The sequence below is a fragment of the Lithobates pipiens genome, unplaced genomic scaffold, assembly GCF_037356315.1.
Source record: "Lithobates pipiens isolate NorthernLeopardFrog02 unplaced genomic scaffold, aLitPip1_a1.2 Scaffold_16, whole genome shotgun sequence".
Taxonomy (NCBI): domain Eukaryota; kingdom Metazoa; phylum Chordata; class Amphibia; order Anura; family Ranidae; genus Lithobates; species Lithobates pipiens.
This window is the reverse complement of record NW_027507748.1, coordinates 604870477-604884185: the sequence shown is the minus strand read 5'-3', so window position 1 is coordinate 604884185 and position 13709 is coordinate 604870477. Positions and strand designations below refer to the sequence as shown.

General features: G+C 48.6%; 1 protein-coding gene across 3 annotated transcripts in view; it reads left to right on the top strand.

The window, feature by feature from the left end:
- Positions 1-13709, top strand: part of ZDHHC20 (zDHHC palmitoyltransferase 20) — a 167281-nt gene that overhangs the window by 94680 nt on the left and 58892 nt on the right. The gene's annotated exons all lie outside the window — the stretch shown is intronic.

Below are 13709 nucleotides of genomic sequence, written 5' to 3'. Positions count from 1 at the left end.
GGACGCGACAAAGCGTTTGTTGGAGCACTTATCACAGCTGTGCATGATACCCTGAAGATACAGGAGCCAGCGGATCCTTCTGCTGATGTATCGGTCCCTTTTGGGTCCCGCAAGCCAGCACGTTCACCTAAGGTGTTCCCGTATTTGGCTTATTTTAACAAGTTAGTCTACAGGGAATGGGGTCGGCCGCAAAGGACCTTTTCGGTCCCCAAAAACATGGCGGTGCGTTACTCCTTTGAGGAAAGCTTTCTCAAGAAATGGTCCGCTCCTCCGGTCATGGACCCCCCAGTATCCAGGTTAAATAAAGTAACCACGATCCCGGTAGAGGGGACTCCTGCATTCAAGGATCCCGAGGCAGTGGCTCGTTCCTTGTTTACAGTTGTGGGGTCAGCCGTGCGACCAGTACTGGCATCCGCACTCATGTCACAGACACTGACTGAGTGAGCAAAACTTTTGCACCGTGAATTGGGAGAGAAAAACGCCTCACCTGTCTGCGTGGAACTAGCAGACCAACTAGTACAAGGCCTTAAGTACGCTTGTGACACGGCCCTGGATACTCTCCCTCTCTTATCCAGGGCTTCAGTGTCAGCTGTGGTGCTGAGGCGCCTGATTTGGCTTAAATGCTGGTCTGCTGACCAGGCATCCAAAAAAGCCCTGACGGATCTTCCCTTCCTTGGCCACCGGCTCTTTGGAGCTTCGTTGGATGACATTATTAAAAATGCCACGGATGGTAAGAGTACACTACTCTCACAGGCCAGGAAGGCTAAGGAGGCACGCCGCAGGCAAGGGCCCTCTTTTTCCACTCACAAGCGGCTTTTTCGTCCGCCCGGTGCTTTGACAAAACGTTCCCAGCCCGACAGGACATCCACGGACGGTCAAAAGTGTACCTGGAACTGCAAGCCTAACAAGCCTGCGAACAAAAGTGCTACTGCATGAAGGTTTTCCCCCACCTGTGTATCGAGTGGGGGGTCGCCTTCAGGAGTTTGCAGCCCGGTGGACCTCCCGGTTATCCGACCAAGGGGTCTGCGACCTGATTTCCACAGGCTACAAGATAGTTTCTCTCTTGGCCGCCAAACGGATTCTTCCCTTCTAGCATATCCGCGTCCCCGGTTTGCCGGTAGGCCCTGCTAGGGGCAGTAAAGGACTTGCTGAATCAGGGGGTGATTGTACCAGTTCCGGAATCGCAACGCTTCCAGGGTTTCTACTCAAATCTGTTTGTGGTCCCCTAGAAGGAAAAGTGCAGAGGTTCAGAATGTAATCGGTTCGCTCAGTAGTCGCTGCACTCCATCAAGGGGACTCCCTGACGTCTTTGGACATCCAGGATGCGTACCTGCACATACCCATATGCCTTCGGCATCAAAAATGTCTGCGTTTGGCAGTCGGGGAAGCCCATTACCAGTTTGTGGCTCTTCCCTTTGGCCTGGCATCAGCCCCCCGAGTCTTTACCGAGGTACTGGCTCCAGTATTGGCACTGCTGCGACAACGTGGGATTGCGATCGTGGGTTACCTAGACGATCTCCTCCTGAGAGCGTCTTCCACTTCAGAATTAGAGGAGGATGTGGCGATCACCATGCAGACTCTGCAAGAATTTGGGTGGCTGTTGAACCTAAAGAAGTCGGTGGTTGTGCCGACCCAGGGTCTGGAGTACCTGGGTTTACTATTGGACTCCAGGGAAGCGAGGGTGCTTCTCCCCTCAGACAAATTGCAGACTCTCAGATCTGTGGTCAAACTGCTGATGAACCGAAGGTGGTCATAGCTCTGCTTTTGCATGCGAATACTGGGGCTCATGGTAGCCTCCTTCGAGGCAGTACGTTATGCCCAGTTCCACACCAGAGTCCTGCAGAAGGAGATTTTGACAAAATGGGACAAATCTCCGTTGTCCCTGGATTGACAGGTCCAGATGAGCCAGCCAGTCAGGGACTCTCTGATCTGGTGGTTGAGGTCCCCAGTGATTCAGTCCGGGAAAATCGTTCCTTCCTCTAAAATGGACGGTGATCACTACGGACGCCAGTCTCTCAGGCTGGGGTGGAGTGATGGGGATTCAGTAGGCTCAGGGCCTCTGGTCGACGGACGAATCCAGGTTGTCAATCAATCTGCTGGAATTGAGAGCGATCAGGCTGTGCCTCCACACGTGGTCAACGTGTCTTTAAGGACGTCCGACCAGGATATAGTCGGACAACGCAACGACTGTGGCATACATAAATCACCAAGGGGGAACAAGAAGCTCAGCTGCTGCTCGGGAGGTCGCTCACATACTTCGGTGGGCAGAGCAACACGTTCCGGCCCTGTCAGCCATTTACATCCCGGGGGTGGAAAATTGGCAGGCGGACTATCTGAGTCGTCAGATGCTGGACCCAGGAGAATGGACGTTGCATCTGGAGATCTTCAGGCTGCTGTGCCTGAAATGGGGCACACCAGATGCAGCCTCCCATCTCAATCGGAAGGTGCCGAGATTCGTGTCCAGGACAAGAGATCCGTGGGCAGACACGTCGGACCCGCTGGTGGCTCCGTGGGATCAGTACCAGCTGATCTACGCCTTTCCTCCACTGAAACTGTTGCCACGTCTGCTTCGCAGAGTGGAAGCCGAGAGGATCCCAGTAATCCTGGTTGCCCCAGGTTGGCCTCAGCGGCCCTGGTACGCAGACCTGGTGCGTCTGGTGGCAGACGCTCCCTGGCAACTACCGCTGCGAGAGGACCTCCTATCTCAAGGTCCAATCTTTCACCATGCTTTACCATCACTGGCTTTAACAGCATGGCTATTGAGAGCCAGGTGCTGAGGAACCGGGGTCTGTCGGACTTGGTGATTCCAACTATGCTGAGGGTGCGGAAATCTGCACGGAAGATATACCATCGTACCTGGAAGGCCTACATCTCCATGTGTGAGGAGAAAGGATGGCATCCGCGCTCCTTTTCTATATCCAGCATCCTGCTGTTTCTTCAGCAAGGAGTAGACCAGAAATTGGCGTTGAGTACCATTAAGGGGTAAATTTCAGCCCTGGCTGTCTTTTTTTAGAGACCCCTGGCGTCTCACTCATTAGTGAGTACCTTTTGTTCAGGGGGTACGACATGTAGTTCCTCCGGTGCGTCCACCGTTGCCCCCATGGGATTTGAACCTGGAGTTGGCGCTTCAGAAGCCGCCGTTTCAGAATATCAGGGAGATTCCCCTGTTGACCCTTTCCCAGAAGGTGGTCTTTCTAGTGGCCATCACATCGGCCAGGAGGGTTACGGAATTGGCGGCCTTGTCATGCAAGTCGGTGGTGGTGGTGTTGCGTCCGCAACCGTCCTTTCTGCCGAAGGTGGTTTCAGCTTTTCATATCAATGAGGACATTGTATTACCATTGTTGTGTTCTAAGCCAAAGCACCCCAAAGAGGTGGCCCTTCACACTCTCAATGTGGTTAGAGCTCTGAAGGTGTACTTGTCTGCCACGGCTCCCTTTCGAAAGTCAGACTCACTGTTTGTTTCGGTTGGCTGGTCCAAAGAAGGGTATTGCGGTCTCGTCGGCCACCATTTCCAGTGGATCAGACAGATTGTAGTCCAAGCCTATGCCTTGAAGGGGCAGGTGCCCCCCTTTCCAGTCACGGCCCACTCTACAAGAGCTATCGGAACATCTTGGGCCTTCCGACACCAAGCGTCTGTCGCTCAGGTGTGTAAGGCGGCGACCTGGTCGTCTGTCCATACGTTTACCAAGTTCTACAAGGTAGACGTCAGTGCATCGGCTGATGCCTGTTTTGGCCGCAAAGTTTTGCAGGCGGCCGTGTAGTTGCAATTGAGATATTTTTTCCTGGTTTTTCGATATTAACGCAGTACTGTTTGTTAATGCACTGTTGCATTACTTCCGCAGAAAGGTTGCGATGTTGGGATCTCTCCTGTTGAGAATGCCCGGTTATGGCGGTGTGTTTTTCCGTACACTGCTGTTTTTTTGTGGGTTTAGTTTCACTAGTTCCCACTTGCCATGGTGGATGAAGTTTTAATGCTGTTTTTCCCACCCCTCGTTTGGCACTGCTTGGGGATGTCCCATTTAGTTACAGAGACTAGCTGTGTCGGTCAGTGAATATAAGAGAAAATAGGATTTTTGTACTCACCGTAAAATCCTTTTCTCTGTAATTCACCGACCGACACAGCTCCCACCCCTCCTTTTCTTTACGTTATACTGCTTGTTGACGTACTGAGTTCTGCCTGGGAGCAGGGAGGGTTGTTGGCACAGGGTCCGCCCCCCGGGGCGGGGCTAAAGTTCTGTGTATTGTGTTACAATTTTTGCCTAGTTCTCCTAATGGCAGGTTAACAAACCCATTTAGTTACAGAGAGGAGCTGTGTCGGTCGGTGAATTACAGAGAAAAGGATTTTACAGTGAGTACAAAAATCCTATTTTTTTAATTTTAATGAAAAAACCACAATGCTTGTAAAAGCAGTCCAGCAGCTAGTTAGCCACTAGGATTGCTTTTACAAGAGAGCCGACCGCTGGCTTTAAAGATAAAATGGTACCGGGGAGATGCCTGCAGCTGCAGGCATCATCCCAGTTTTACCACCCAAAGTCCAGTATTGTATGGGTAATTGGATATAGGCACTCAGGCTTTGACTTTCAGCTGCAGCGCCACACTTTTTACATATGAGGATTTTATTATCTGTCTGCAGTATTGTCACACAGCCATAGCCCTCTGTAAATCTTATTGCCAAACGTCCACTCAGTTTTGAATATTTTATGGAATCTCCTTTACCAGCTAGTCCAGACACATCAATGATTTATATCCTGAGGCTATAGAGGATCATCCAGAAGATTTATTGTCAGACACTATTTCCTCCTTTTAAGCCTGGTACACAAGATGAGCATATCGGACGTTTGATCATCCGTTTTTTTTTTTGTTGTTTTTTTTTGTATGCTAGTCTCATATCGAAATTCGTAAGACATAATACAACATCCGGCAATGATGTAATGTATATCATTTCCAAGCATGTGCGGTCTTGGTCACTCTGTTTTTTGTTTTGTTTTTACGGACAAATACTGTACTGATTTAAGGCTGGGTTCACATTTATACAATTTGGATGCGGGTTTCCCCACATCCAATTAGAATAGCAAGAGATTGTGACCAGTTCTCACACACCTCCGCAGCGGCTCCAGTGCAAATTGCACAGGAGCCCTGGGTGTTTTTTGTTCCATTTCAGATCCGAATTCAGCCCAAAATTTGGGCTGAAATCGGGCCTGAAACAGTGAATGGAGACGCACCTCAGTCCTGCTGTGAGCTGCTGCGTGTTCTAGTGTGAACCCAGCCTAAATGTAAATAATTTGCTCCATTATCTTATGAGAGAATTTTTCATACTTGTCTTTTCTGATAACTTTTCATGAACTATTTTGATTGAAAGCTGTGTGCTAACAGTCAGATTATCGGACTGCTCCGAAAGCAGTATTTTCCGTCCAATTTTTTTATCGTCTGTACTAGGCATTACAGGGGAGCATTGCTGGCTGAATTCCACTTGGCAGTTATGGCTCCAAAACAAAGGTGAGCTACAATATCTCACAAAAGTGAGTACACCCCTCACATTTCTGTAAATATTTTTATATCTTCATGTGACAACACTGAAGAAATGACACTTTGATACAATGTAAAGTGGTGAGTCTGCAGCTTGTATAACCTTGTAAATTTTCTGCTCCCTCAAAATAACTCAACACACAGCCATTAATGTCTAAACCGCTGGCAACAAAAGTGAGTACACCCCTAAGTGAATTTGTGTGGCCACCAATTATTATCCAGCACTGCCTTTACCCTCTTGAGCATGGAGTTCACCAGAGCTTCACAGGTTGCCACTGGAGTCCTCTTCCACTCCTCTATAATGACATCATGGAGCTGGTGGATGTTAGAGACCTTACGCTCCTCCACCTTCAATTTAAGGATGCCCCACAGATGCTCAATACAGTTTAGGTCTGGATATATGCTTGGCCAGTCCATCACCTTTTACCCTCAGCTTCTTTAGCAAGGCAGTGGTCGTCCTGGATGTGCGTTTGGTTTCGTTATCATATTGGGATATTGCCCTGCAGCCCAGTTTTTCGAACGGAGGGGATCATGCTCTGCTTCAGTATGTCACAGTACATGTTGGAGTTCATGGTTCCCTCCAATGAACTGTAGCTCTCCAGTGCCAGCAGCAGTCATGCATCCCCGTACCATGACGCTCCCACTGCCATGCTTCACTGTAGGCAAGACACATTTGTCTTTGTACTCCTCACCTGGTTTTCCGTCACACACGCTTGACACCATCTGAACCAAATAAGTTTATCTTGGTCTCATCAGAACACAGGACATGGTTCCAGTAATCCACATCCTTAGTCTGCTTGTCTTCAGAAAACTGTGGGCTTTCTTGTGCATCATCTTTAGAAGAGGCTTCCTTCAGAGAGGACAGCCATGCAGACCAATTTGATGCAATGTGCAGCATATGGTCTTAGCACTGACAGGCTTACCCTCCACCCCTTCAACCTCTGCAGCAATGCTTTCAGCACTCATACGTCTATTTCCCAAAGACAACCTCTGGATATGATGCTGAGCACGTGCACTCAACTTCTTTGGTCAATCATGGCGAGGACTGTTCTGAGTGGATCCTGTCCTGTTAAACCGCTGTATGGTCTTGGCCACCATGCTGCAGCTCAGTTTCAGGGTCTTGCCATCTTCTTATAACCTAGGCTATCTTTATATAGTGCAACAATTCTTTTTTTCAGATCCTCAGACAGTTCTTTGCCATGAGGTGCCATGTTGAACTTCCAATGACCAGTATTTAGAGAGTAAGAGCGATAAAACCAAATTTACCACACCTGCGCCCCATTCACACCTGAGACCTTGTAACACTAATGAGTCACATGACATCAGGGAGGGAAAATGGCTAATTGGCCCAAATTTGGAAATTTTCACTTAGGGGTGTACTCACTTTTGTTGCCATTGTTTTAGACATTAATGGCTGTGTGTTATTTTGAGGGGACAGCAAATTTACACTGTTATACAAGCTGTACACTCCCTACTTTACATTGTAGCAAAGTGTCATTTATTTAGTGTTGTCACACAAAAAGATATAATAAAATATTTACAAAAATGTGAGGGGTGCACGCACTTTTGTGAGATACTGTATAGGCTTTCTATTAGAGGTGTCTCACTTTGAAGTTGGTTAATTAATTAATTTCAAGAGGGGGGGATCAGGATACTTTTCTCCTTGGGAATGAAAACCTAAGGAACAGCGATGCATGCCGATCCCCTTTTTTTTTCTCTGCATCGAAGCATCCCTTTCATTCTGTGTTCTTGTGATAACTCCAGGAGTTCAAACCAGCTAATATATCCACCACCTCCTGGTGGCCAAAACTCACCAGTTCCAGGGTTTGACCCATCTTGGACTGAAAGTTTCTTAAAGACTTTATACATCCTCATAAGTTTTGAATTAAATTTGTTTGATCAGTTATTGCTCCCCTTGATTACTGGGACTTCTTGACCCCATTGGTAGAATGGTGCATATAGTTTCATTCCTGTCCCTACGGGTCATCAGCGATTTCTTTGTTTTGGTGTTGGAGGCAGCAACCATTATCAGTTTGTGACCCTTCACTTTGGCCTTGCTTTGGCTCTGAGAGTGTTCGCAAAGGTCCAGTTCTCTGGGTCTTTTCTTCTCAACAGTATTCCAGTCATTGTATAGGTGTACAATCTGTTGCTGTGCAAGCAGGCCTCCATTGCCCTGAACTCTCACTCACACATCGTATTGCTTGAGTTACTTAGGCCTTCTCTGGGATTCCTTTCAGGCCAAGGTCTTCTTGTCCAGGAGAAGTTGATGGAGCTGCAGAATCCTGTTCAGCAACTTACTTTTCTACATCAGAGTAATGGTAACTGGCAGTATTCAAACCCAGAATTTGAGAGATGGGCTTATTCGATTCAGCTGTCCCACCCGTGCTGAAGCTCACAAATCTACTTTTTGCAAATGTCTTTGCACTGTTGTGAGTTTCGGGAGGTTTACCTGTGTCCATTTTTGCTGGCTGGCTGCATTCTTTCTTTTCTCCAGTTGCAAATAGGATAACATTTGACTGTTGGCGCCATCAAGGTCAGGTGTCTACATTGTCTTTTCTTTCCAATGCCCTCTTGATTATTGGTCACTGATTCATACATGTCTACAAGGTGTTGCACACATTGCTCTCCCTGTTAGGCCTCCACTCCAGCTGTGGAATTTAAATCTAAAAATTGTTGGCTTTACACAGACTCCCATTCAAGCCTATTATTGGAATTACCTTCATAAGGTAAACTTCCTCGTGATCATCACTTCTGTCAGAAGACTTATCACTGTTGTCCTGTTAACCACACAGACAAGGTGATTGTGAGACCAAGGACTTTCTTTTTCACCTAAGATGTCTCTGCTTCCCACCTTCGCAAATATATGGGGTTATGTTGCCTGTGTCTGACACTAGTTGACCCCAAGGAAATCTATATTGATCGCCTGGATGTAATGAGGTTAACTTTTTCCCACTTTTTCTTTTACTTAGAGGTGTTCTCTGTTCTATTCTATAAAGTCACAGTAGATGCTCTGTATCTTACAGATAAACTATTTTTAAGTGGATTCAAATGGATGTTGTGTAGGCCTATGAATTGTAAGATTGTATTTCCTTTTCCTGTTTAAAGTGATTGTAAAGGTTCGTTTGTTATTTATATAAAAAAAAGTTATACTTACCTACTCTGCGCAAGGGTTTTGCACAGAGCAGCCCCGATCCTCTCCTCCTGGCTCCGCCTCTTCATCAGGTGCCCCCGCGAAGAGACGCTTTCCATGGGGGCACCCGTGTCCTGCTGCTGCGTCAATTGACACAGACAGCAGGACTCAGTCCTGCTTCCCGATCCTTGCTATCAATCTATCCACTGAGAACAGAGACAGCGACTGGAGTCTCTGGGCTTCTGCATGGCACTGGAACGGATCGGCTCACGTAAGGAAAACGGGGGGGGGGGGCTCTGGGGGGGCAGATGCAGCACAGAAGGTTTTTCACCTTTAACCACTTAAGGCAGGATGGCACGGCTGGTACAGGTACGTTGCCCTTTAAGAGCCCAGCCGTGGGTCGTGCACGCTCGCAACCCGGTCCTGAACTCTGTGACCGTGGCTGCGGGACCCGCGGACCCGATCGGTGTCCTGTGATCGGGTCATAGAGCTGATGAACGGGGAGAGAAGTGTAATCAAACCTCTACCCGTGCTTCCTAGTGAGCCTGTCACTGATCGTCTGTTCCCTGTCAAAGGAAAAATTGGCCGACGTGTCCACCATAATGTCGCAGTCACAATAAAAATCGCTGATTTCCTCCATTACTAGTAAAAAAATGCCATAAAACTATCACCTATTTTGTAGACGTTATAACTTTTGCGCAAACCAATAAATAACATTTTTTTTATGTATTTTTTGGGGATATTTATTATAGCAAAAAGGAAAAAAATATTGAATTTTTTTTCAAAATTGTCGCTTTATTTTTGCTTATAGCGTAAAAAATAAAAAACGCAAATGTGATCAAATACCACCAAAAGAAAGCTCTATTTGTGGGGAAAAAAGGACGTTGATTTTGTTTGGGATTCACGTCGCACGACTGCGCAATGGTCAGTTAAAGCGACACAGTGCCGAATCGCAAAAAGGGGCTTGGTCCTTTAGCTGGAAAATGGTCCGGGGCTTAAGTGGTTAATGCATTAATGTGAAAAACCTTGGGACTTTACAACCCCCCACTCTACTAGTGAAGGAAGTGCTTCCTTGGCTGTGTCCTCATCAGATCTCATGTTTCAAGGCTGCAACCTGGTCTTCTGTGGATGTGTTCAGTAAGGCTGGCCATGCATTATACAATTTGTTTGTACAATTTTCTTTTAGATTTACCAAAACCATTTAATACGAGGTCAAGCCTAAACACTTTAAAATTTTATGCAATCAGGCAGGCCCTTGCACTACAAAGTTGAAGGTAAATCTAAAGGAAATTGAATAAGAAAATTGTATAATGTATGGCCAGCTCAAATTCCATAACCTTAAAGCGGTAGTAAACCCGCACATTTTTTTTTTTTAAACCTGCAAAGCAAAAGGCATAATGAGCTAGTATGCACCGCATACTAGCTCATTATGAAATACTTACCTTAGAACGAGGCCCCGACATCTGGCCTGATCCACGCCGAGGGGGCTGACATGCTCCCTCTGCGTTTGTTCCAGGTATCACGGCTCCGGCGCTGTGAGTGGCCGGAGCCGCGATATCGTCACTCCCGCGCATGCGCGCGGGAGATTTCATTCCGGCCGGCCGGCCACTGCCGGATTTTCAGGCCGAGAATCCCCTTGTGCGCATGCGCCGCTGCAGTCAGCGTCGCATACCGAGGGGAATATCTCCTAAACCGTACAGGTTTAGGAGATATTTTTTTTACCTACAGGTAAGCCTTATTATAGGCTTTCCTGTAGGTAAAAGTTAAAAAATGGAGTATACAACCACTTTTTAATGTCTCTGTATTGGCAGATGCTAATGTCTCTGTATTGGCAGATGCTAAATTAGGTTGAAGGGGTTTTGTACTTTTTGTAAAATCGTTTTCTTGGAGTCCATTGCTGAACACTTTTCCTTCCCCTCATTTGCAATTGTTTTTGGACTGTATTCTACAACTGAGTAAGTGTTAAGCCGCGTACACACGGGCGGACTGTCTGGCCTACTTAGTCCGCCGAAACACATTTCAGCGGACAGTCCGCTCGTGTGTGGGCTTCAGCGGACTTTTTCAGCGTGCAGTCTGGCGGACTAAGTATTTCGGAATTTCCGTAATACTGTCCGTCTGACTCGCATTTCGGCGGACAATCCGCCCGTGTGTGCGCCAGTCCGCCATACTTTTGAAATGAGCGGACTTTTCCCGCCCAGAGAAAAGTCCGCTCATTTCGAGCGGGTATCCAGGTAGGCGGGGCCCGCGAAGGAGACGTCGCTGGCCCAGCCGCCTGGTATGGACTTAAAGGGGACCCCAACGCCGAAAAAAATCGGCGTGGGGGTCCCCCCCAAGTTCACAACAGACCCTTGTCCGAACACGCTACCCGGCCGGCCAGGAAAGGGGGGCGAGCGAGCGCCCCCCCCTCCTGAGCCATACTAGGCCGCGTGCCCTCAACATGGGGGGGTGCCTTGGGGAAGGGGGGGCCGCGCGGCCCCCCCACCCCAAAGCACCTTGTCCCCATGTTGATGAGGACAAGGGCCTCTTCCCGACAACCCTGGCCGTTGGTTGTCGGGGTCTGCGGGCGGGAGGCTTATCGGAATCCGGGAGCCCCTTTTAATAAGGGGGCCCCCGGATACCGGCCCCCCACCCTATGTGAATGAGTATGGGGTACAATGTACCCCTACCCATTCACCTGTAAAATAAAAGTACAAAAAAAAACACAACACACAAGATAAAATACTTTATTGCACAGCTCCGGGGGTCTTCCGTCTTCGGGGGTCTTCTCGCCGGACTCCTCCGCTATCTTCTTGTAGCTCTTTTGCTAGCGGAGGAGTCCGGCTTTCTTCCTCGCCGCCGGCCTCTTCTCCCGACTTCGGGGGTCTTGTCCCCCTCTTCGGTTCTTCTGCCGGGCCACCGCGCCTTCTTATAGCTCTTTTACAGGCGGTGGCCCGGTCTTCTGTCGCCGCCGCCTTCCGTTCTTCTTCTTCTTTTTCTCCAGGAGATGTTGCCTCGACGATCTCTCCGGCCGGAATGCCAGGGACGCACTGCGCTGCCACTTATATAGGGACAAGGGGCGGTGTCACATGGCTTTATGTCACATGGGTTGGTGTCACATGGTGACCCCGCCCCCTTACGATGTCATAGTCCCCATGTGACCAACCCATGTGACATAAAGCCATGTGACACCGCCCCTTGTCCCTATATAAGTGGCCGCGCAGTGCGTCCCTGGCATTCCGGCCGGAGAGATCGTCGAGGCAACATCTCCTGGAGAAAAAGAAGAAGAAGAACGGAAGGCGACGGCGGCGACAGAAGACCGGGCCACCGCCTGTAAAAGAGCTATAAGAAGGCGCGGTAGCCCGGCAGAAGAACCGAAGAGGGGGACAAGACCCCCCAAGTCGGGAGAAGAGGCCGGCGGCGAGGAAGAAAGCCGGACTCCTCCGCTAGTAAAAGAGCTACAAGAAGATAGCGGAGGAGTCCGGCGAGAAGACCCCTGAAGACGGAAGACCCCCGGAGCTGTGCAATAAAGTATTTTATCTCGTGTGTTGTGTTTTTTTTTGTACTTTTATTTTACAGGTGAATGGGTAGGGGTACATTGTACCCCATACTCATTCACATAGGGTGGGGGGCCGGTATCCGGGGGCCCCCTTATTAAAGGGGGCTCCCGGATTCCGATAAGCCTCCCGCCCGCAGACCCTGACAACCAACGGCCAGGGTTGTCGGGAAGAGGCCCTTGTCCTCATCAACATGGGGACAAGGTACTTTGGGGTGGGGGGGCCGCGCGGCCCCCCCTTCCCCAAGGCACCCCCCCATGTTGAGGGCACGCGGCCTGGTACGGCTCAGGAGGGGGGGCGCTCGCTCGCCCCCCTTTCCTGGCCGGCCGGGTAGCGTGCTCGGACAAGTGTCTGTTGTGGACTTTGGGGGGGACCCCAACGCCGAAAAAAATCCCCTTTAAGTCCATTCCAGGCGGCGGGGCCAGTGACGTCTCCTTCGCGGGCCCCGCCTACCTGGAGACCCGCTCGAAATGAGCGGTCTTTCCTCCTCGTGTGTGGGCGAGTCCGTTCATTTCAAAAGTAGGGCGGATAGTATGGCGGACTTAGTACGCCGTAATAGTCCGCTCAAAAAGTGCCGTGTGTGGGCAAGTCCGTTCATTCGAAAGTATGACGGACTGTCCGTCGGATTGTCTGACGGACTAAGTTGGCCAGACAGTCCGCCCCGTGTGTACGCGGCTTTAGGAGTTATATAGCCTCTAGAGTCAGGCCTCCAGTCCTCTTGTGACTAGTATTTATCCCTTATCGCCGTATGACTCTGGCTTTTTCTTTGTGAACCAATGTATGTTGGCATAGCTTTGACGTGTAGTCAAGACGGAACGTGATGCACATGGGAATGTCATGGGTGGAAAAAATAAATAAAAAATGAAAGATAATTTACATGATGGAAGCTGCCCAAATGATAAGAATTAGTTTAACAAAAATATTTTCTTCTGTGACTAGAATGTATAATAAATACTTGTTAGTATGGCACAGTAATTGTAAAAAAAAAAAAAGGTAAGCTAGCAGCTTTAGCTTTCAAAATATGTTGTTCTACCTTTCGCCTTGTGTCCACCCATCAAAAGATAAAATAACACAACAAGCCATTGCTGCAATATTCAACTTCATCCCAAAGTGCCCCCCTGCAGTACTTTTTTTTTTCTGCAATAATATGCCTTCACTCTGATGGCTAGCATCATTCAACCTATTTCATCTGAGCCCAGGTTGACCTGGAATTTTCTGAGCCGGTGACTGCACAGTGAATAGAAAAGCAGCACAGTGTTATCAGCTCATCTCTCTGTCACTCTGTTTTATCTTCCTGTCACCATGCTCCCTGTCAGCACATGCACCGATTCATTGTGCTGCGTCTTCCACTTACACTGCACACCTCCAGCAGAGACTGCAAGAGGCTGATGCCAGATCAAATTGAGGTACTTGCACTGATTCCATTTTAAAATGCAGTTAATGATGTATTAATGGATACAGAGCTGTATTAATTTGCATCTCTTCTATATCCCTACAATTTAAGCACCTCTGTAATGGCA